Source organism: Xenopus tropicalis, chromosome 3 (assembly GCF_000004195.4).
Source record: "Xenopus tropicalis strain Nigerian chromosome 3, UCB_Xtro_10.0, whole genome shotgun sequence".
Classification (NCBI taxonomy): Eukaryota; Metazoa; Chordata; class Amphibia; order Anura; family Pipidae; genus Xenopus; species Xenopus tropicalis.
In genome coordinates, this window is record NC_030679.2 from 138,392,606 (window position 1) to 138,414,858 (window position 22,253).

Consider the following 22,253-nt stretch of genomic DNA (forward strand, 5'->3'; position numbering starts at 1 on the left):
GCTCTCTACAAGTGAGGAATAAGGGTAGGGGGGAAGCTCTAGTACAAGTGAGGGAATACAGGGTAGGGGGATAGCTCTAGTACAAGTGAGGGAATACAGGGGTATGGGAGATAGTTCTCAGTACAAGTGAGGGAATACAGGGGTAGGGGAGATAGCTCTCAGTACAAGTGAGGGAATACAGGGGTAGGGGAGATAGCTCTCAGTACAAGTGAGGGAATACAGGGGTAGGGGAGATAGCTCTCAGTACAAGTGAGGGAATACAGGGTAGGGGAGATAGCTCTCAGACAGTAGGGATACGGGGTAGGGAGATAGCTCTCAGTACAAGTGGGGAATAAGGGGTAGGGGGGTAGCTCTCAGTACAAGTGAGGGAAATACAGGGGTAGGGGGGATAGCTCTCAGTACAAGTGAGGGAATACAGGGTATGGGAGATAGTTCTCAGTACAAGTGAGGGAATACAGGGGTAGGGGGGGTAGCTCTCAGTACAAGTGAGCGAATACAGGGGTAGGGGGGATAGCTCTCAGTACAAGTGAGGGAATACAGGGGTATGGGAGATAGTTCTCAGTACAAGTGAGGGAATACAGGGGTAGGGGGGGTAGCTCTCAGTACAAGTGAGGGAATACAGGGGTAGGGGGATAGCTCTCAGTACAAGTGAGGGAATACAGGGGTATGGGAGATAGTTCTCAGTACAAGTGAGGGAATACAGGGGTATGGGAGATAGCTCTCAGTACAAGTGAGGAATACAGGGGTAGGGGGGATAGCTCTCAGTACAAGTGAGGGAATACAGGGGTAGGGGGGGATAGCTCTCAGTACAAGTGAGGGAATACAGGGGTAGGGGAGATAGCTCTCAGTACAAGTGAGGGAATACAGGGGTAGGGGGGATAGCTCTCAGTACAAGTGAGGGAATACAGGGGTAGGGGAGATAGCTCTCAGTACAAGTGAGGGAATACAGGGGTAGGGGGGATAGCTCTCAGTACAAGTGAGGGAATACAGGGTTATGGGAGATAGCTCTCAGTACAAGTGAGGGAATACAGGGGTAGGGGGGATAGCTCTCAGTACAAGTGAGGGAATACAGGGGTAGGGGGGATAGCTCTCAGTACAAGTGAGGGAATACAGGGGTATGGGAGATAGTTCTCAGTACAAGTGAGGGAATACAGGGGTAGGGGAGATAGCTCTCAGTACAAGTGAGGGAATACAGGGTAGGGGAGATAGCTCTCAGTACAAGTGAGGGAATACAGGGGTAGGGGAGATAGCTCTCAGTACAAGTGAGGGAATACAGGGGTAGGGAGATAGCTCTCAGTACAAGTGAGGGAATACAGGGGTAGGGGAGATAGCTCTCAGTACAAGTGAGGGAATACAGGGGTGGGGGGGGTAGCTCTCAGTACAAGTGAGGGAATACAGGGGTAGGGGGATAGGCTCTCAGTACAAGTGAGGGAATACAGGGGTATGGGAGATAGTTCTCAGTACAAGTGAGGAATACAGGGGTATGGGAGATAGCTCTCAGTACAAAGTGAGGGAATACAGGGTAGGGGAGATAGCTCTCAGTACAAGTGAGGGAATACAGGGGTAGGGGGGATAGCTCTCAGTACAAGTGAGGGGAATACAGGGGTAGGGGGGATAGCTCTTAGTACAAGTGAGGGAATACAGGGGTAGGGAGGATAGCTCTCAGTACAAGTGAGGGAATACAGGGGTATGGGAGATAGCTCTCAGTACAAGTGAGGGAATACAGGGGTAGGGGGGATAGCTTTCAGTACAAGTGAGGGAATACAGGGGTATGGGAGATAGCTCTCAGTACAAGTGAGGGAATACAGGGGTATGGGAGATAGCTCTCAGTACAAGTGAGGGAATACAGGGGTATGGGAGATAGCTCTCAGTACAAGTGAGGGAATACAGGGGTATGGGGGATAGCTCTCAGTACAAGTGAGGGAATACAGGGGTAGGGGGGATAGCTCTCAGTACAAGTGAGGGAATACAGGGGTAGGGGAGATAGCTCTCAGTACAAGTGAGGGAATACAGGGGTATGGGGGATAGCTCTCAGTACAAGTGAGGGAATACAGGGGTAGGGGAGATAGCTCTCAGTACAAGTGAGGGAATACAGGGGTATGGGAGATAGCTCTCAGTACAAGTGAGGGAATACAGGGGTAGGGGAGATAGCTCTCAGTACAAGTGAGGGAATACAGGGGTAGGGGGGATAGCTCTCAGTACAAGTGAGGGAATACAGGGGTAGGGGGGATAGCTCTTAGTACAAGTGAGGGAATACAGGGGTAGGGGGGATAGCTCTCAGTACAAGTGAGGGAATACAGGGGTATGGGAGATAGCTCTCAGTACAAGTGAGGGAATACAGGGGTAGGGGAGATAGCTTTCAGTACAAGTGAGGGAATACAGGGGTATGGGAGATAGCTCTCAATACAAGTGAGGGAATACAGGGGTATGGGAGATAGCTCTCAGTACAAGTGAGGGAATACAGGGGTATGGGAGATAGCTCTCAGTACAAGTGAGGGAATACAGGGGTAGGGGGGATAGCTCTCAGTACAAGTGAGGGAATACAGGGGTAGGGGAGATAGCTCTCAGTACAAGTGAGGGAATACAGGGGTAGGGGAGATAGCTCTCAGTACAAGTGAGGGAATACAGGGGTAGGGGCGATAGCTCTTAGTACAAGTGAGGGAATACAGGGGTAGGGGAGATAGCTCTCAGTACAAGTGAGGGAATACAGGGGTATGGGAGATAGCTCTCAGTACAAGTGAGGGAATACAGGGGTAGGGGGATAGCTTTCAGTACAAGTGAGGGAATACAGGGGTATGGGAGATAGCTCTCAGTACAAGTGAGGGAATACAGGGGTATGGGAGATAGCTCTCAGTACAAGTGAGGGAATACAGGGGTAGGGGGGATAGCTTTCAGTACAAGTGGAGGGAATACAGGGGTATGGGAGATAGCTCTCAGTACAAGTGAGGGAATACAGGGGTATGGGAGATAGCTCTCAGTACAAGTGAGGGAATACAGGGGTATGGGAGATAGCTCTCAGTACAAGTGAGGGAATACAGGGGTATGGGGGATAGCTCTCAGTACAAGTGAGGGAATACAGGGGTAGGGGGGATAGCTCTCAGTACAAGTGAGGGAATACAGGGGTAGGGGAGATAGCTCTCAGTACAAGTGAGGGAATACAGGGGTATGGGGGATAGCTCTCAGTACAAGTGAGGGGAATACAGGGGTAGGGAGATAGCTCTCAGTACAAGTGAGGGAATACAGGGGTATGGGAGATAGCTCTCAGTACAAGTGAGGGAATACAGGGGTAGGGGAGATAGCTCTCAGTACAAGTGAGGGAATACAGGGGTAGGGGGGATAGCTCTCAGTACAAGTGAGGGAATACAGGGGTAGGGGGATAGCTCTTAGTACAAGTGAGGGAATACAGGGGTAGGGGGGATAGCTCTCAGTACAAGTGAGGGAATACAGGGGTATGGGAGATAGCTCTCAGTACAAGTGAGGGAATACAGGGGTAGGGGAGATAGCTTTCAGTACAAGTGAGGGAATACAGGGGTATGGGAGATAGCTCTCAATACAAGTGAGGGAATACAGGGGTATGGGAGATAGCTCTCAGTACAAGTGAGGGAATACAGGGGTATGGGAGATAGCTCTCAGTACAAGTGAGGGAATACAGGGTATGGGGAGATAGCTCTCAGTACAAGTGAGGGAATACAGGGGTAGGGGAGATAGCTCTCAGTACAAGTGAGGGAATACAGGGGTATGGGAGATAACTCTCAGTACAAGTGAGGGAATACAGGGTTATGGGAGATAGCTCTCAGTACAAGTGAGGGAATACAGGGGTAGGGGCGATAGCTCTTAGTACAAGTGAGGGAATACAGGGGTATGGGAGATAGCTCTCAGTACAAGTGAGGGAATACAGGGGTAGGGGGGATAGCTCTCAGTACAAGTGAGGGAATACAGGGGTAGGGGGGATAGCTCTTAGTACAAGTGAGGGAATACAGGGGTAGGGGAGATAGCTCTCAGTACAAGTGAGGGAATACAGAGGTATGGGGGATAGCTCTCAGTACAAGTGAGGGAATACAGGGGTAGGGGAGATAGCTCTCAGTACAAGTGAGGGAATACAGGGGTAGGGGAGATAGCTCTCAGTACAAGTGAGGGAATACAGGGGTAGGGGAGATAGCTCTCAGTACAAGTGAGGGAATACAGGGGTAGGGGAGATAGCTCTCAGTACAAGTGAGGGAATACAGGGGTAGGGGAGATAGCTCTCAGTACAAGTGAGGGAATACAGGGGTAGGGGAGATAGCTCTTAGTACTAGTTGATCCAGGGACGGGTCCGATTGCCATCTTGGAGTCAGGAAGGAATTTTTTCCCCTCTGTGGCAAATTAGAGAGGCTTCAGATGGGGTTTTTTTGCCTTCCTCTGGATCAACTAGTAGTTAGGCAGGTTATATATAGGCATTATGGTTGAACTTGATGGACGTACTGTATGTCTTTTTTCAACCCAACTTACTAACTTACTATGTAAGGTCTTCATGACTTAAGGTCTCACTCCAGCCTTTAACATAATAGCCAGAACACTACTTCCTGCTTTCACCTTTTGATCCTTCAACACTCAGATTCAAAAACACGGTTATGTCCCATATGGCCCCTCCTCAAGTCACTGATTGGTTACTTACTGGTAACAGCTTAGAGAGCTGCAAAGTAGGAAGTAGTGTTCTAGATATTATGTTAGGCATCTGCTCACTCCAGCCTTTATATATTACATTTTTTGTTAGCTAACTATATTAGAAACATTTTTATTTTGCACAGCCTATTTACAGAGTTTTATTTTTACAATCAAATGTTCTTTAAGGTCAGCACAGATCAGTTTATTTCGCTTTCCTTTAAAGAGTCATGGAGGAGGGCTTTCTCTTCCTAGCCGATTATGGGCCAGTTGCCAGTCTGAGTTAAGCAGTGCATTCAAGATACCCCATGTGATCGCACTTTGGGGAACACAGAGAACCCACAGCTCAAACAAAAGTCTCAACCCCAGACAGTGTGACTAACGGCATGAACAAGAGGGGAGTAAGAAGTATTATGAGCCCATTGCTCTTCATCTTTCAAGTGCAGTCTCCCAGAGCCTTGAGGAAATCAGGCCACAACTTCAGCAACTCGTCTGGGCTGTAATGATGATCAGTAACAAGCTTGGTAAATTGGCACCTATTGTACTGTGCCCTTCGTTGTGAAAACCATTTGCCCCCAGGCTTGGAGATCTGAACCCCCATCCTTTCTAAGCAGATACCTACAAAGACATCCTCAAATGGCAAAAGGGTCAACCCCATTGCTTCTTTGTATATCCTTGGTGACAAGTCCCCGGAGAAGACATAGCCTGTGCCGGAACAGTAGTAAGGGTAAAAAAAATTAGGGTAAGTTGCGTATGGTATATACCACTTGCTTCCCCTGTACCTGAGGGGCACGCCGATTGTTATTATCAACCCTGTGAAAAATTCTAGCTTGAGAGGCTTCTCCGGCTGTAAGATCTGCCTCACCAGGAACCAAGGGTTGAAGAACATGTCAGTGTCCACCTTCATGACATAGCTGGCTCGGGGGCAGAGACGGCTAACCCACTCTATACCCATCAGTGTTTTGACGGTCAGATTCCGGTAGGTGTCCAGGAAATCCTGTTGGACGATATCATGGAATGTAGAACTCTCTTGTTCCACAGATATTTCTATGTCATTAACAAAGGACCTGCCCAGAAGGAAAATCCTTTTGATGGAGATTCCAGGGATTAAACTTTCATTGGCCCAAGTCTTCCTCAGGGCGTCCCTGACAAGAACATCTTGGGGCATGGAAGGGATGAGCAGCACTAAGAATGGGGCTTCTCCTCTACATTGTAATGGCTCCTCTATGAGATAAGGGTACAAGGGTCCCACAATTCTGGGATGTACTGTGCTCGGAATCCAAATTCTATTTACGAAATAAAAGTGGAATGTCATGAAGGCCAATGTAGCCAAAAACAGAAATGACAAACAGAACTTCAGTATTTTCACTTTGATTGTCCTTAGATTTTGAGTCATTCTTTTGCCTATATCAGATGTTTTACAAGGACAGAGTACAGGAATCAGACAGCTGTTTTAAAATCCGATTGGACGATGAACAGTAGAGAACCTGAAAAAACAAGCAAAAAAAAATAGTAATAGTTCAACACACAAACAAAATCACAAAGACAAAGTGTAATGTTGCTTAGAATAGGTTAATTAGCTTTTTAGAGATGTATTTGTATTGTGTGTAGTTCCTGTTCTATGAGATAAAGCAAGATAAGGTACAAGGGCCCAAATGGTGACTGTGGTCGGAATCCAAATTCTATTTACGAAATAAAAGTGGAATGTCATGAAGGCCAATGTAGCCAAAAACAGAAATGACAAACAGAACTTCAGTATTTTCACTTTGATTGTCCTTAGATTTTGAGTCATTCTTTTGCCTATATCAGATGTTTTACAAGGACAGAGTACAGGAATCAGACAGCTGTTTTAAAATCCGATTGGACGATGAACAGTAGAGAACCTGAAAAAACAAGCAAAAAAAAATAGTAATAGTTCAACACACAAACAAAATCACAAAGACAAAGTGTAATGTTGCTTAGAATAGGTTAATTAGCTTTTTAGAGATGTATTTGTATTGTGTGTAGTTCCTGTTCTATGAGATAAAGCAAGAGATGGTGCCTATAGTAGCAGTGGGGGGATAATAGCCTCTGGGAAGGGACTGGGGCTGTGGGATAGCAGGTATAGTAGGGAGAAATGGTGCCTATAGTAGCAGTGGGGGGATAATAGCCTCTGGGAAGGGACTGGGGCTGTGGGATAGCAGGTATAGTAGGGAGAGATGGTGCCTATAGTAGCAGTGGGGGGGATAATAGCCTCTGGGAAGGGACTGGGGCTGTGGGATAGCAGGTATAGTAGGGAGAGATGGTGCCTATAGTAGCAGTGGGGGGATAATAGCCTCTGGAAGGGACTGGGGCTGTGGGATAGCAGGTATAGTAGGGAGAGATGGTGCCTATAGTAGCAGTGGGGGGATAATAGCCTCTGGGAAGGGACTGGGGCTGTGGGATAGCAGGTATAGTAGGGAGAGATGGTGCCTATAGTAGCAGTGGGGGGATAATAGCCTCTGGGAAGGGACTGTGGCTGTGGGATAGCAGGTATAGTAGGGAGAGATGGTGCCTATAGTGTGACATAACAAACTGTATAAGTTGGATGAAACTATTAGATATTTCTGTTTATGCTGAAATGTACCCCCTGCCCCCCTCCTACCTGTTGTAGCAAATGCATTGTGTAGGTTAATCTCATCTAGGTGTGTATTGTGTGTAGCCAGCCAGCTCTGTCTGGCCCTCCCCATGTAATTGCCCCTATTGTGAGGGCACACAAAGCCAGACCCCATAGTGACACAATACACATAGTTACCCCTTGTGAGAGCAGTGCTCTGTCTAGTAAATGCAAAAGACTGAACTGGGCATGCTCCCTAGGTGGCTTCCCATAGGCCCAGTGGGATTAGCTATGATTGGCCCCTCTGGAAGCTGCCTTTGGGTTGGCAGAAGGAGCCAAATCCTGTTTTGGTTTTACGACAGGGGCTGTTCCCTTTCTGGCTACAAAGGTGGCTGCCAAGAGTTCCAAGGAGCCTTTTGTCTGGGGTGTAACCTTAGCTACGGCAGGACCCCCTCCCCTGTGTTCCCCTGGAATCTACCTTAGCTGCGGCAAGAAGATTCCCCCCAACTGTGTGTATTTCCCTATTCCCTAAGGAACAAGAGTGCAGGCTGGCTACCACCTACTGGCTTATGGGAACCTGCTGATGGCTACTTGCCATTTCTCCAATAAACGCCTCATCCTGTGATACCAACTGTTTGCTCTTTGGGTCCTGCCCTATGTCTGGGAACTCACGGCCCTGAGGTTGTGACATATAGTAGCAGTGGGGGGATAATAGCCTCTGGGAAGGGACTGGGGCTGTGGGATAGCAGGTATAGTAGGGAGAGATGGTGCCTATAGTAGCAGTGGGGGGATAATAGCCTCTGGGAAGGGACTGGGGCTGTGGGATAGCAGGTATAGTAGGGAGAGATGGTGCCTATAGTAGCAGTGGGGGGATAATAGCCTCTGGGAAGGGACTGGGGCTGTGGGATAGCAGGTATAGTAGGGAGAGATGGTGCCTATAGTAGCAGTGGGGGGATAATAGCCTCTGGGAAGGTACTGGGGCTGTGGGATAGCAGGTATAGTAGGGAGAGATGGTGCCTATAGTAGCAGTGGGGGGATAATAGCCTCTGGGAACGGACTGGGGCTGTGGGATAGCAGGTATAGTAGGGAGAGATGGTGCCTATAGTAGCAGTGGAGGATAATAGCCTCTGGGAAGGGACTGGGGCTGTGGGATAGCAGGTATAGTAGGGAGAGATGGTGCCTATAGTAGCAGTGGGGGGATACTAGCCTCTGGGAAGGGACTATGGCTGTGGGATAGCAGGTATAGTAGGGAGAGATGGTGCCTATAGTAGCAGTGGGAGGATAATAGCCTCTGGGTAGGGACTGGGGCTGTGGGATAGCAGGTATAGTAGGGAGAGATGGGGCCTATAGTAGCAGTGGGGGGATAATAGCCTCTGGGAAGGGACTGGGGCTGTGGGATAGCAGGTATAGTAGGGAGAGATGGTGCCTATAGTAGCAGTGGGGGGATAATAGCCTCTGGGAAGGGACTGGGGCTGTGGGATAGCAGGTATAGTAGGGAGAGATGGTGCCTATAGTAGCAGTGGGGGGATAATAGCCCCTGGGAAGGGACTGGGGCTGTGGATAGCAGGTATAGTAGGGAGAGATGGTGCCTATAGTAGCAGTGGGGGGATAGTAGCCTCTGGGAAGGGACTGGAGCTGTGGGATAGCAGGTATAGTAGGGAGAGATTGTGCCTATAGTAGCAGTGGGGGATAATAGCCTCTGGGAAGGGACTGGGGCTGTGGGATAGCAGGTATAGTAGGGAGAGATGGTGCCTATAGTAGCAGTGGGGGGATAATAGCCTCTGGGAAGGGACTGGGGCTGTGGGATAGCAGGTATAGTAGGGAGAGATGGTGCCTATAGTAGCAGTGGGGGGATAATAGCCTCTGGGAAGGGACTGGGGCTGTGGGATAGCAGGTATAGTAGGGAGAGATGGTGCCTATAGTAGCAGTGGGGGGATAATAGCCTCTGGGAAGGGACTGGGGCTGTGGGATAGCAGGTATAGTAGGGAGAGATGGTGCCTATAGTAGCAGTGGGGGGATAATAGCCTCTGGGAAGGGACTGGGGCTGTGGGATAGCAGGTATAGTAAGGAGAGGTGGTGCCTATAGTAGCAGTGGGGGGATAATAGCCTCTGGGAAGGGACTGGGGCTGTGGGATAGCAGGTATAGTAGGGAGAGATGGTGCCTATAGTAGCAGTGGGGGGATAATAGCCTCTGGGAAGGGACTGGGGCTGTGGGATAGCAGGTATAGTAAGGAGAGGTGGTGCCTATAGTAGCAGTGGGGGGATAATAGCCTCTGGGAAGGGACTGGGGCTGTGGGATAGCAGGTATAGTAGGGAGAGATGGTGCCTATTGTCATAAACTGCTGGCTAGCAGTGGGTTAATACTTCTGCTGTGTTAGTTCAGGTACAGATACACACTGGAACTTTTGGTATATTTATTAGAACATGGCAGGTAGATCTGGCCTGCTCCATGCTTGCTTTCAGCTTAACAGGAAGCACACAAACAGGAATAGGAATATCATCATCAAGCAATGGCAAAACAGTAAGAATGCCCTTAACCAAAATGTCTACACAAGCAGGTTACTACATTCCTCCCTTTTTAGCAAAAAGTAGATCTCGACAATATATATATTATATATAACCAACAGTTATAACTCAGTTCTAAACATTTTAAAGTGGAAATGTCCAAGTTAACCATAACATAGTGGCATTATAAGTCCAGTCTGTCAGGAGGCTTGCGTGCTCGTATCGGATACCTCCGTTCACCCTCAGAGGCTGTAGCACTGGTTGGATTAGACGGGTTGTTGGCATCTGGTAATTCCTGTGAGGGCGCTACAGGTACTTGAAAGTCAATGGTAGAAAATGAAGGAGGTACGGGTGACACACTCTTATCTGGAACCAGATGCTCCACATGGACATGAATGTGACGGTTACCAATTTGAACCTCGTACGTCAGGGGACCCCTTCTATGGCAAATGGTCCCTGGAGACCAAAGGCGCCCTGAGTGGCGGAAGTCTCGAACCAAAACCTTATCACCTGGGTAAAAGTCTTTGTTTCTTTGTCTGGAGCTATTATGTGCTCTGACTTGTTGCTTCTGATGTTTCTCCACTGTATCAGCTAAAGAGGGTTTAAGCAAATCCAACCTGCTTCGGAGGTGCCTCTTTAAAAACAGTTCCGCTGGGGTACTTTCAGTGACTGAATGTGGAGTATTCCTATAATTAAACAGAAATCGACAAAGTCTCAACTCTCCTGTAGTGCGAGCGGACTCACTGGCTACTGAGTGTTTCATCCAAGCTTTTTTAAATGTCTGAACAGCCCGTTCAGCAGCACCATTTGAAGCTGGGTGATAAGGTGGGGTCAATTTGTGCTTGATACCATTTTGTTGCAAGAAGTACTGGAATTCCTGAGATGTGAACTGAGGTCCATTATCCGAAACCAATTCCTTTGGCAGACCATAGGATGCAAACAAATTACGCAGCAAGGTAATCGTTTTTCTCGCTTGTACTCGTTTTAGTGGGTAACACCTCCAACCACTTGGAATAGCTGTCGATAACCACAAGAAATGTTTGCTGGTTTATTTCAGCATAGTCAATATGGATCCTTTCCCACGGCGATGTGGCCCATGTCCATGGGTGAAGGGGTGCAGTGGGTGGCTGATTTTGTACAGAAGCACAAGCAGTACACTGACTTACAAAAATTCCTATATCTTGATCCAGGCCTGGCCACCACAGGTAACCACGAGCTCGTGCTTTCATTCTGTTTACACCTGGATGGCCTTCGTGAAGTTCATGCAAGAGCCTCTGACGATATTTTGGGGGAATGACAACCCGTATCCCCCACAGTAAACAACCTTGATCTATGGAAAGCTCATCTCTCTTTTCAAAATATGGCTTAAGGATTTTGTCAGAGTTGTAGTTCGGCCAGCCTTTGGAAGTAAAGTCCCACACCTTTGCCAGAAGAGGATCACGACTTGTTGCAGCTGCAATATCTTTGCAAGAAATAGGTAGTTCCTCTGCAAATGAAACTTGAAAAATGACACTTTCGTCATGGACATCTGTTGTATATGGGCACGGAAGCCGTGATAGAGCATCTGCATTCCCATGATCCTGAGAACGTCTATATATAATATCATAGTCATATGCCAATAGGAGTAGTGCCCACCGTTGCATTCGAAGTGCTGCCAATGTTGGAATTGCTGATTTTGGCCCAAGAATGGCCAGAAGTGGTTTGTGATCAGTGACCAGTGAAAACTTCCTTCCATAAAGATATTTATGAAATTTTTTTACTCCAAAAATAATACTTAGTGCCTCCCGCTCTATTTGAGCATAGTTGCGCTCTGTTTGTGTTAGGGTTCTAGACGCAAAAGCAATTGGATGTTCTTCTCCATTAGGCAGTATATGTGATATAACTGCTCCAACTCCGTAGGGTGAGGCATCACATGCTAATCTGAGTGGCTTACTAGGGTCATAGTGTGCTAGCCACTTGCTGTTGGTTAGTCTTTGCTTTGCATCCTGAAATGCTTTTTCACACTCGGCTGACCAAGCCCACTTGGTATCTTTCTGCAAAAGTTCATGTAAGGGTTGCAATAATGTTGACAGATTTGGAAGGAACCGTCCATAGTAATTTAGCAGTCCTAAGAAGGAGCGTAGTTCAGACACATTTGAAGGTGAAGGTGCATTAACAATAGCAGTTAACTTTGTTTCTGTTGGGTGAAGACCTTGTGCATCTATACGGTATCCTAAGTATTCTACAGACTCCTGGAGGAAGTGACACTTGGACAATTTTACTCGCACCCCAGATGCTTTTAATTTTGATAACACCTTGTCTAACAGTGCCAAGTGCTTTTCAACAGTTGAACCTGTAATTAAAATGTCATCCAGAAAACAGACCACATGATCAATTCTTGAAGAATCTGATCCATTGCATGCTGAAAGATTGCTGGAGCTGTAGATACTCCAAATGGTAAGCGCTGGTATTGGAACAACCCCTTGTGTGTGTTGATGGTAAGAAATGGCTTTGAATCCGGATCCAGCTCTAGCTGTTGATAGGCATTAGATAAATCAATTTTGCTAAAGTATTTACCTCCAGCAAGTGTAGCAAACAAGTCCTCTACATTTGGTAGTGGGTAGGGTTCTGGTTCAATACAGCGATTGACAGTGACCTTGTAGTCACCACAAAGTCTAATAGTTTTGTCCTTTTTTGGGACCACTACAATTGGGGCAGCCCAGCTGCTGTATTTGACACGTGACACAATACCATAATGTTCCATTCTTTCTAGTTCTTTCTCCACAGGTTCTTTAAGAGCATATGGCAAGGGACGTGGCTTATGAAAAATGGGCTTTGCATCTGAATTTACAGTGATAGTTGCCTTTAGCCCCTTAATACTGCCAAATTCCTCCTTAAAGAGGGAGTCATGTTTACTCAGGATCTGTTCCAGATTTTTGTGAAAGGCAGCTTCAGTTTGTTTGATAGTAAATATTTTAGCCCAATTCAGCTTTAGGTGCTTCAACCAATTTCTGCCCAAAAGGGTGGGCCTGTTGCCCTTCACAACCACTAAAGGCAATGTAAATGACTGACCTTCATATGTGACTGGTGCTAGAATCTCTCCAAGTACAGGAATCTTCTCTCCAGTATAAGAAGTGAGATGTAAAAGTGAGTTCTGCAGTGCAATTCCACCTAAACAGTTCTTGTAAACAAACTCTGATATTAGTGATACAGATGCACCTGTGTCAAGTAACATGTTTACTGGATGCCCATCAATTTCCAGCTTAATATAAATGCCATCATCTCCCCCATGTGTAGTATTGACTGTATTCAAGTCTGTGCAGTCACTTTCCTGGCTGTCACAATTAGTCACATATTGGGCCCTGGGCCTGCCTGGTTTGCTTCTGCAGACACGAGCAATGTGGCCTAACTTTCCACAATTTCTACAGGTTTCTGATTTATATCTGCAGTTCAGTTGCTGATGCTGGCCCCCACAGCGGTAGCAGGGTTTGACCCTTTGTGTCTGAAATGCTTGCTCACCTGTAACTGACACTGTAGGTGGCTGTGGTGAATTTGGTGAAATGGGTTTAGACCCTGTAGTTATTTTAGGGATATCTGTAAATGAAGATCTATTTTGCTCTTTGAATTGCTGAGAGTCACTTCTGGTTAATTCTATGGCCAAGGCAATGTTACAAGCAGACTTGAAAGTGATATTTGCTTCATTTAGCAGCTTATGCAGGTAGAACTCATCATGGAGGCCACATACAAACTTATCTCGCAAAGCCTGATCCAGGAATGTACCAAATTCACAGGAGGCAGATAGCCGTTTTAAATCCAAAATATAGTCTGCAAGGCTTTCCCCCATGTTGTGATTTCTCCTATAAAATCTAAAGCGTTCAGCAATGATGATAGGCTGGGGTTTATAATGCTGAGAGAGGGTCTCTGTAATTCTCTCATAGGACAATTCAGTGGCCTTTGCAGGAGCTATAAGAGTTTTAAGGAGACTGTAGGTTTTTGCTGGCAGTGTAGCAAGTAAAATGTCTGCTTTCTTTTCCTGACTAACATCATTTGCAGACAGCCATCTCTCAAATCTTTCCAAATAAGACTCAAATTCTTCAGCAGATTCTGAGAACTCTGGGACTTTCCCAATGGCAGACATTGTAGCAAGTTACTCACTGTGCAGAGAAGGAATCATGCAGCCTGTGCAGCCTGTTTGCTCTGCAGCTGAGTCTGAGTCCAAATGCACAAATCCTCGTCGCCACTGTCATAAACTGCTGGCTAGCAGTGGGTTAATACTTCTGCTGTGTTAGTTCAGGTACAGATACACACTGGAACTTTTGGTATATTTATTAGAACATGGCAGGTAGATCTGGCCTGCTCCATGCTTGCTTTCAGCTTAACAGGAAGCACACAAACAGGAATAGGAATATCATCATCAAGCAATGGCAAAACAGTAAGAATGCCCTTAACCAAAATGTCTACACAAGCAGGTGTAGGGACCCATAGGGTTAAGTTCCCTATGGTGTTATCCCCTACCTTTATGTTATCTGTGTTGTAATAGGGCAGAGCCCTCTACACTCAGATTACAGTATTAGGCTACCCTCTATAGGTTTAGCCCAGGTTGACCACTCCCCTTGTGCAGACTATATAGTGTCTGGCACAAGGAAGTGTCTTCCTCTTTGGCTGATGTTGTCCTGAGGCTGCATGTCATTGAGCCTGAGGCAATTAGGCCCCAGTAAAGAGAACTGCTGATTTGTAAGTCGGGGACAGGGCCCCGTGAATGAGATTGAGCCAGCACAGTCAGTTACATGTAATAGCGCCCTCTAGGAGTGGTGAGCATAGATAGCTTATTTAGTAAGGGCAGCACTAGCCCCATCAAAGGAGACTGTAAGGGTTTAGTCCAACCCAGGCTTTGTATGCCTTGCTGTAGGGACCACAGTTAAGACGCAGGATTCAGGCAGTTCCTTACCCTGAACCATAGTTGGCTGGAGGGGATCCGTTCCAGTAGAGGGCATCCATTCCTGGCATACAGCTAATACTCTGCATAACCTCCAAGTGGGCTATACTGTTTACCCTGAGTGTCACATCTGCTGTGTTCTCTGTGACCAAGTTCTATACTGCTGTGACTGTGAGTATATACCCTGCCGCACTATTCTGTATGTGCCTTGTTCAATAAACCATTATCCAGTTAACTGCAAGAGCTCCTGGCGTCCAATCACTTATTATATTGCACAACACAGTGTGGGTTGTAGTTCAGCAACACCATAAAGCCCCTGACATAGCTCCCATATAGCGGAGGCCCATTCCTGGGAAAGGGGGTTGCTGTAACACGTGCTCTAATTGTCCAACTAGCCTGGTATAATACCCCTATTAAGCCAAACAAGTGTTACATTGGCGCCCAACGTAATAGTGGGGCTGGAAAACACTGTGTGTAAATTGTGCTTCTAAAAATCACTGACAGGCAAAAAGGCTAGCCTGCATTGAAAAATCTGAATTGTAATTGGCCGTGGGTTCGGTTCTTTTGGAGCTCTTAGACCGTTTCCCATTGGTTGCCCTGTGCTGTCAATCACCCTCTGCTGTTTCGCGCACTTTCTGAGTGACGCGGGAGGTATTTGGCGCGAAGGGGGAGTCTCGCGTGAAGATTAGTCTAGACGCGAGATCTCAAAGGGCGGCTCCCGGACGCACGTCACCGCCGCCATTTTGTGAAGAGACTTTGTAGAGAGCGGACGCGTGCAAGCTAGCTCCTCACTGCTGTGCCTAGAGACCTCTTGCGGCTGCATTAGGGACAAGGGCTACCTCTTCACAAAGCGATACTGAGTACCAGCGCGGCTGCGCAACTCAGCAACAGTGCCTCACTCTCCATTTATACCGCGGCTGCGGGTAAGATTCTCTTAGGAGGGGGACTGTTTGTAAATTACCGCACAAGCCAAGCCACATAGTGGGGCGGCCTAAACAGTGCGGCCGGCCATAAATATTTTGTGCCGAATTTTGGGTACTACACCGCCCTACGCGGCTGCGAGGGATCATACGGGGGTACCCCAGCATAACATTTTGTGCAGTTTTCAGCTCAGACCGCGGCTGCGGCTGAGCATTAAAGACACTGTTTGCCACCGCGCCCAGCCAAGCCACATAGTGGGGCGGCTCTCTTTGGAGCGGGTGGTTGTTCTATTTGTGCCAGTATTACCTGAGCCAGCGGCTGCGGCCAGGTCAATTGTGCTTAATTTTTACCCAACGTCTACCCCAGAAATGGCAGATAAAGGCTGGGATGGCTGGGAGGTTCTTGATGAGGACAAAACAAAAGCTTTCACCCTCAGAGACCCCCCAGTGATAGACGCAGGTGCCCGCTACGTATGGGTGGGTACATTTGGGGAGAGATTAAATGGTGAGGGAGAAAGGGTGACTGTACCATTCTGTGGCAGGTGTGGCACTACCCTCATAGAGGAGGCAAAGAATTTCCAGAGCCACTGCAGTTTATGTTATTATGGCTGCTGGATTGGCCCATATCAGGAAACAAGGCCCCCTAGGGGTCGCCCACTGCCTGGCCCCATGATATTGGGAATAAGCAAACTGTCTGTGCAGTCAGATCTCTCCGCGGAGGCGGAGCCTTTCACACCAGCATCCTCACCAGCACGTAGTGTTCTTTCTGCCAAGGCCATAAAAGAGGAGCCTATTTCTCCACCCATGGGAGGTGTTAAGGATAGCCCTCGTGGAACCAGCTCGGGGGAGGAGCCTCCAGTAATGCTGGATCGTAAGGTTGTTGCTAGGGGGAGGGGTAGAGTATGGGCTGTAGCCAACAAGCCTTCCTCTCCACCCACAGAGAGTCCTTCAGAGGAGCCTACAGATTGGGCCACTGATGGGACCACTACAATTTGGGTAGATAAACCATCACCCACACCAATGCCTACACCACCAGTACCTGACCAGCCTCCAGCAGAGCCGGTCTTGTCATTGCCCACTGTACCACTTAAAGGGGCCGCGCCAGGCCTAAATCAAGCTTTTTGGGTCTTGCCAGGACGGGGAGACCCAGCAAAGATGCGGTCAGTGTCCAGGGTACAGAGGATGATAAATACCCGTGTAATGGAACTCTGGGGTTTTTGTATGCCATATGCCCCAGAGTGGGTTTTTGATGAGGTAGAGAAGAAGGTACAAGAGTGGTTGTATGGAGAAATCATCAGGCGCGCAGAGATTGGCACTGAGGGAGTATTCCACAGTGACGCCGAGCGACGTGGCCGTGATGTAGAGTTCGTAGGAAACATGATGCACGAGTGGTGGTATGGGAGAACCATCCTTTTTTTTTGAAAGGTGCATTTTATTAATTTTTATACAAACAAAAACATAAAGTAACACATTTTACAGTGCAATGAGGAAGAAGTATTGGATTTTCTTTTCCAGGTCAATCTCTAGAATTTGTTACAAACATTAAAGGGATAGGTGTAACATTACAGAGTGTGAGTGTGAGTCTGGCAGCAGTTCCAGCATGTTGGGTCCATCAGCTTCCTGAGTTAGATGTTCAGGGTGTGGCAGAAAAAAGGTGGGGGGGGGGGATGCAGGGGGGGCTTATAATGTAGCTAGGAGCGGAATAGTTCAGTTTCCCTCTAAGTCACACCATGGGCCCCAAACTTTGTCAAATTTATCAGGTGCGCCTCTAGTCTCATATGTGAGTTTATACAGAGGAGCTACCGCATTCACTAGATTCTTCCAGGCTGTAACGGTGGGGAGGGTAGTGCCCATCCAATGCATTGCAACTGTTTTTTTTGCATAGAACAGGAGTATTCTGTAGCGCATCCGGGAGTTATTTTGAGCGATTATACTGTCTAGGACTCCTAGCAAGCAAGTTTCAGGAGCAGTCACAGTAGGGAAGGCTAAGTTATTCGATAAGTATTTAGTGACTGCTGACCAGAACTTAGCGATATGGGGACATGCCCAGATCATATGAAAAAAGTTAGCAGGGCTAGCTGCACATCTCGGGCACTTATCTGTTGGGGTACGGCCCATCTGGTGCAACCTTAATGGCGTGATATACAGGTGATGGAAGGTTTTATACTGTATCAATCTGTCTCTAGTAGAGATGAGACAGTTGTACATTGTGTCTGTTGCCTCCTCCCAGTCATCTTGGGTGAGTGCTGGTATTTGGGAAGTCCACCATATTTGTGCCGAGTTAAATGGTTTGGGGCCTGCTGAGAGTAAGTTTTGGTATAGATTTGAGGTAAGCTTTGCTGGATTACTAGAGTGGAGGATTACCTCCACTGTTAAAGAAATAAGCTGAGGGGTGAGAGTGCCGAATTGGTCCGTGAATACTGATCGCAGCTGCAAATATTTGTAAAGGTGAAGAGCAGGTTGTTGGGCTTTCTCTCGGACCTGCGCATATGTTGGGAAGGCCGAGTGTTCCATAAGATCTCCCAGATATTTAATATTGTGGCGAGGCCAATATACAAAGTTATGTAATGATCTAAATTGTGGTAAGTATTGGTTACCCCACAGAGGAAGCCTGGGCGTGAGTAAGGGTGGCGGGTGTTTGAGTAGAGTGAGTGTGATGGTCCAGGCTTTATGCGGGATGGTTAGAGTTGTTGGCAATGGGCCTGTGTCTTTAAGGTGTCGGTATGGAAAATTGTTTAGTCCTTCCAGTGAGCCAAGTATTGTTGCCTGGAGCTGCATATTTGGGTTATAAGGGTCATGAATAAAGCACCAGTGTAGGAAGTGTATCTGCGAGGCTAAGAAGTAGTGATAAAAGTGAGGGAGGGCTAGGCCTCCTTCGGTTAGAGGAGCACAGAGTTTTGTCCAGGCCATTCTAGGGGGCCGATTGTTCCAGACAAATGGTAGGATAATTTGGTTAAGTTTCTTAAAGAAGACTTTAGGGATAAAGATTGGGGAATTATGCAATATGTACAAAAATTTGGGAAGGTATATCATTTTAATTATGTTTATGCGACCCCAGAGTGAGAGTGGTAACTTGGACCATTGGGCCAGTCGGGTTTTAAGATCCACCAGTAAGGGGTCTAGGTTAAGTGAGATGTATTTAGTAGGATCTACAGTTATCCAGACTCCTAAGTATTTAAATTGATTGACCCACTTTAGAGGTATATTGGGTACCACAGGTTGTGGTTGGAGAGGATCTACGGGACAAAGGATTGATTTATCCCAGTTGACTCGCAGACCGGAATAATGGCCAAAGTTGTCCACTTGTTGCAACAGAGAGGTCAGCGAGTCCCTGGGATCTGCAAGATATATTAGTAGGTCGTCTGCATATAGTGATACTTTTTCTTTGATATTACCATATGTAAGGCCCTTAATACCCGGGGAGTTCCTGATCAGTATGGCTAGGGGCTCTATTGCCAGGGCAAATAATATTGGTGAGAGTGGACAGCCTTGGCGAGTCCCTCTTTCCAAGGAAAAAGGGGGAGAAGTGATCCCGTTTACTCGGACTCTTGCCGTTGGACGTTGGTATAGCAGCCTGATCCACTTTAAAAATGATTGGCCAAAGCCGAAGCCGGATAGGACCTCCCATAAATATCCCCATTCAATTGAATCAAAAGCTTTGGCGGAGTCTAGGGAAGCCACAACCCTGGTGCCCATCTCTAAGTGAGGGATTTGTAAATTGGTAAAGAGTCTTCTTAAATTAATGTCAGTGGATCTCCCGGGCATAAAGCCTGATTGATCAGGGTGTACAAGGTCGGGGACCACCCGTTGAAGCCTCATCGCCAGAATTTTGGCCAAAATTTTGGCATCTGTGTTAATTAGAGAAATGGGGCGGTATGAGGAGCAGAGGGAAGGGTCCTTACCCGGCTTCGGGATGACCACTATTAGCGCCTCAGCAAAGGAGGCAGGTAATGTTTGGTTATCATAGGCATGTTGTAAAGTTTCTAATAATTTAATGGGAATATATTCAGATAGTGCCTTATACCAGTTGGAAGGTAGTCCGTCCGGGCCTGGCGTCTTATTGGGTGGAAGGGTTGCAATTGCGTCCGCAATTTCTTGCTTTGTAATTGGGGCATCTAAGTATGCCCTATCTGCTGGGGTTAGTTTTGGAATGGGGATGCTTGCTAGGTATCGTGCTAGTTGTATCTTAGGGTAGGTGACTGTAGTTGTGTATAGGGTTTTATAGTAGGAGGCAAACTGTTGTGCAATGATTTTTGGTTCTGTGGTAAGTGTGCCATCTTCTTGCCGAATGTGGGATATTGCTGTGGAATTGTTCTGGGGTTTAGACAGATAGGCTAATAGTTTACTATTCTTATCCCCTTGCTCAAAAATGCGCTGATTTTGGTATAGTACTGCCTTTCTTGTTAGTGAAATAGTAGCCCGACTGAGGGAGTTCCTTGCAGATAGAAGCTGTTCATATGTATGCTCTGTAGGGTTTTGGGTGTGTGTAGTTTCCGCTGCAATAAGACTTTTCTCTGCCTCGTTTAACTGTTCCTTTTTTCCCTCTCTCGCTTGGGATATTACTGCTATTAGTTCACCCCTCATAACTGCCTTAGAGGCGTCCCAAAGTATTGGTGGTGAAGCTGATTTATTGTTTAGTTCCCAGAATTCTGTGTACGCTTTTTGGTTGTGAGTGGCAACTACCTCATTTTTGAGCCATAGAGGACTCAACCGCCATAATCTGTCTACCGGAGATGGGTTCCAGCGGAGGGTAAGGCTGAGTGGTGAGTGATCTGATAGGGCTTGTGGTAGATATTGTATTGTGTCAACCATGGGCAGTAGATCTGCTGAGGCGAAAGCCAGATCAATTCTTGAGAGGGACTTGTGGGTAAGTGAGTGGCAGGAGAAAACTCTTGCTGTGGGATTTTTCCATCTCCAAACCTCTGTTAGGTGTAGAGCATCTGCCCACACCGCAAGTCTAGTAGATGTGTTGGGTTCTGTTTTGGATCTATCTAAAGAGGGATTCATACTATTATTAAAATCTCCCATGATGATAAATGGACTTATAGGGAACTCTGCCAGTTTAGAAACAACTTGATCTAAGACGGACATTGCAAACGGCGGGTGGTACATATATATTAATAATTGTTATGGGTTTATAAGCAAGGAGGCCATGAAGAATCATGAATCTACCATAGTAGTCTGTATGTAGCTGGATTAATTCAAATGGCACCCCTTTACGTATAAGTATTGAAACTCCTCTGGAGTAAGAGGAATAGGTAGAATGGTAATGCCATCCCACCCAGGGTTTTTTAAGTGCTAGTATTTTTTGGCCCGTAAGGTGGGTTTCCTGTAATAGGAGAATAGAAGGAGGGTATCTCTTTAGGTAGGTGAACATAAGGCTCCTTTTGAATTTGGAATTAAGCCCTCTTATATTCCAAGAGGTCACTGAGATCTTAGCCATATTGGGTTAGGTTTAAATTTGTATTGCCGCGAGCAATGTCCGTCATTATTTCGCATTTACAAAAGAACATCTTATTGAGTTGTAAGACCTGGAAAATAGTGTTATAGACAAACAAAAAACATAACATCCCCAACCAGAATACCCTAGCCCACCCTACCCACCTTCCCAACCTAGGTGGGTCTAGTACCCAAAACTGTTGTATGCTTATAGAAGCTTTGGAGAGCGTGTCCGCACTCATCTAGACATTATAGTGAAAACTTAGAAAAAATAGAAATAACTAGAGTATGTTGAAAAAGTAAGAGGAGGGATAGCACAAGAGCTACCGCAGCATCAGAGCTCTGTGGTAAGGCCAGACCGGAAGTGTCGGCAGGAGTGCCCAGAGGATGAGGGCCACAGCGTAACCTGTGGGGTATTGTCTAGGTATTTCCTGGAACTCCAAGCTCTTTAAAGCATGCTTTGACGGGTCTTTGGAGTTGCAAACCTAGCAGCTTGGTACGTTCAAGGACTTGCTTGGATATGTGAGAGATTATCAGTGGTAAGTATCCTTAGAATGTTGTCCGAACCAATCAGCCATCAGGAGACTTTAAGGGTGATACAGGGTAATTGGTTGCCAGCTCTTCAGTCACGTGGTGGTGATCGTCTGGGATTCCTACGGCTTAGCCAGTCCTCGGCCTCCGCAGGTGAGTTGAAGAACTGCACTCGATCGCCGTCTTGTATTCGGAGCCTTGCAGGGTACATCATTCCATAGGGAATGCGTGCTTCACGAAGGCGCCTTTTAATTGCTGTAAATGTGGCTCTTTGCTTCTGTATTGTTGGCGAGAAATCTGGATACAGTGAAACTGTTGACCCATTGAAGGTAATGGGGCCCTTTAGCCTTGCAGCCTTTAGGGCAGCATCTCGGTCCCTATAGTTTAGCATCCGCAGCAGGAATGGTCTTGGAGGGGCTCCAGGCGGATGTGGCTTGGTAGGTACCCTATGGGCTCTTTCAACTACAAACATAGCGGAGAATATGTCGTTTCCTAAGGTTTGTTTCAGCCAGTTTCTATGAAAGTCTCTGGGTTTTGGCCTTCCACTTTCTCAGGTAGGCCCACAATGCGCACATTGTTCCTACGGAGTCTGTTTTCAAGATCCTCTGTTTTACTGAGCGCTTGTTGAAGCTGTTGTTTGATGGCCGTAACATCATTTGGGATAGGGGAGACTGTGTCCTCCAGTGTGGAGACTCTAGTTTCTATCTCCGTGGTACGTTCTCTTATA

At 47.0% G+C, this 22,253-nt stretch overlaps 1 protein-coding gene across 4 annotated transcripts in view; it reads right to left on the reverse strand.

The window, feature by feature from the left end:
• The window catches only part of LOC101733959 (beta-1,3-galactosyltransferase 2-like), a 65,634-nt gene that overhangs the window by 32,621 nt on the left and 10,760 nt on the right, over positions 1 to 22,253 (reverse strand). For 2 of the 4 annotated variants that reach the window (XR_004222094.1, XR_004222093.1), the window contains exon 2: positions 6,316 to 6,524. The exons of the other annotated variants lie outside the window; for them this stretch is intronic. The gene's annotated coding sequence lies outside the window, so the exon portion shown is untranslated. Of the gene's footprint in view, positions 1 to 6,315; positions 6,525 to 22,253 lie in introns of those variants that run through there. 4 annotated transcript variants of the gene reach the window in all.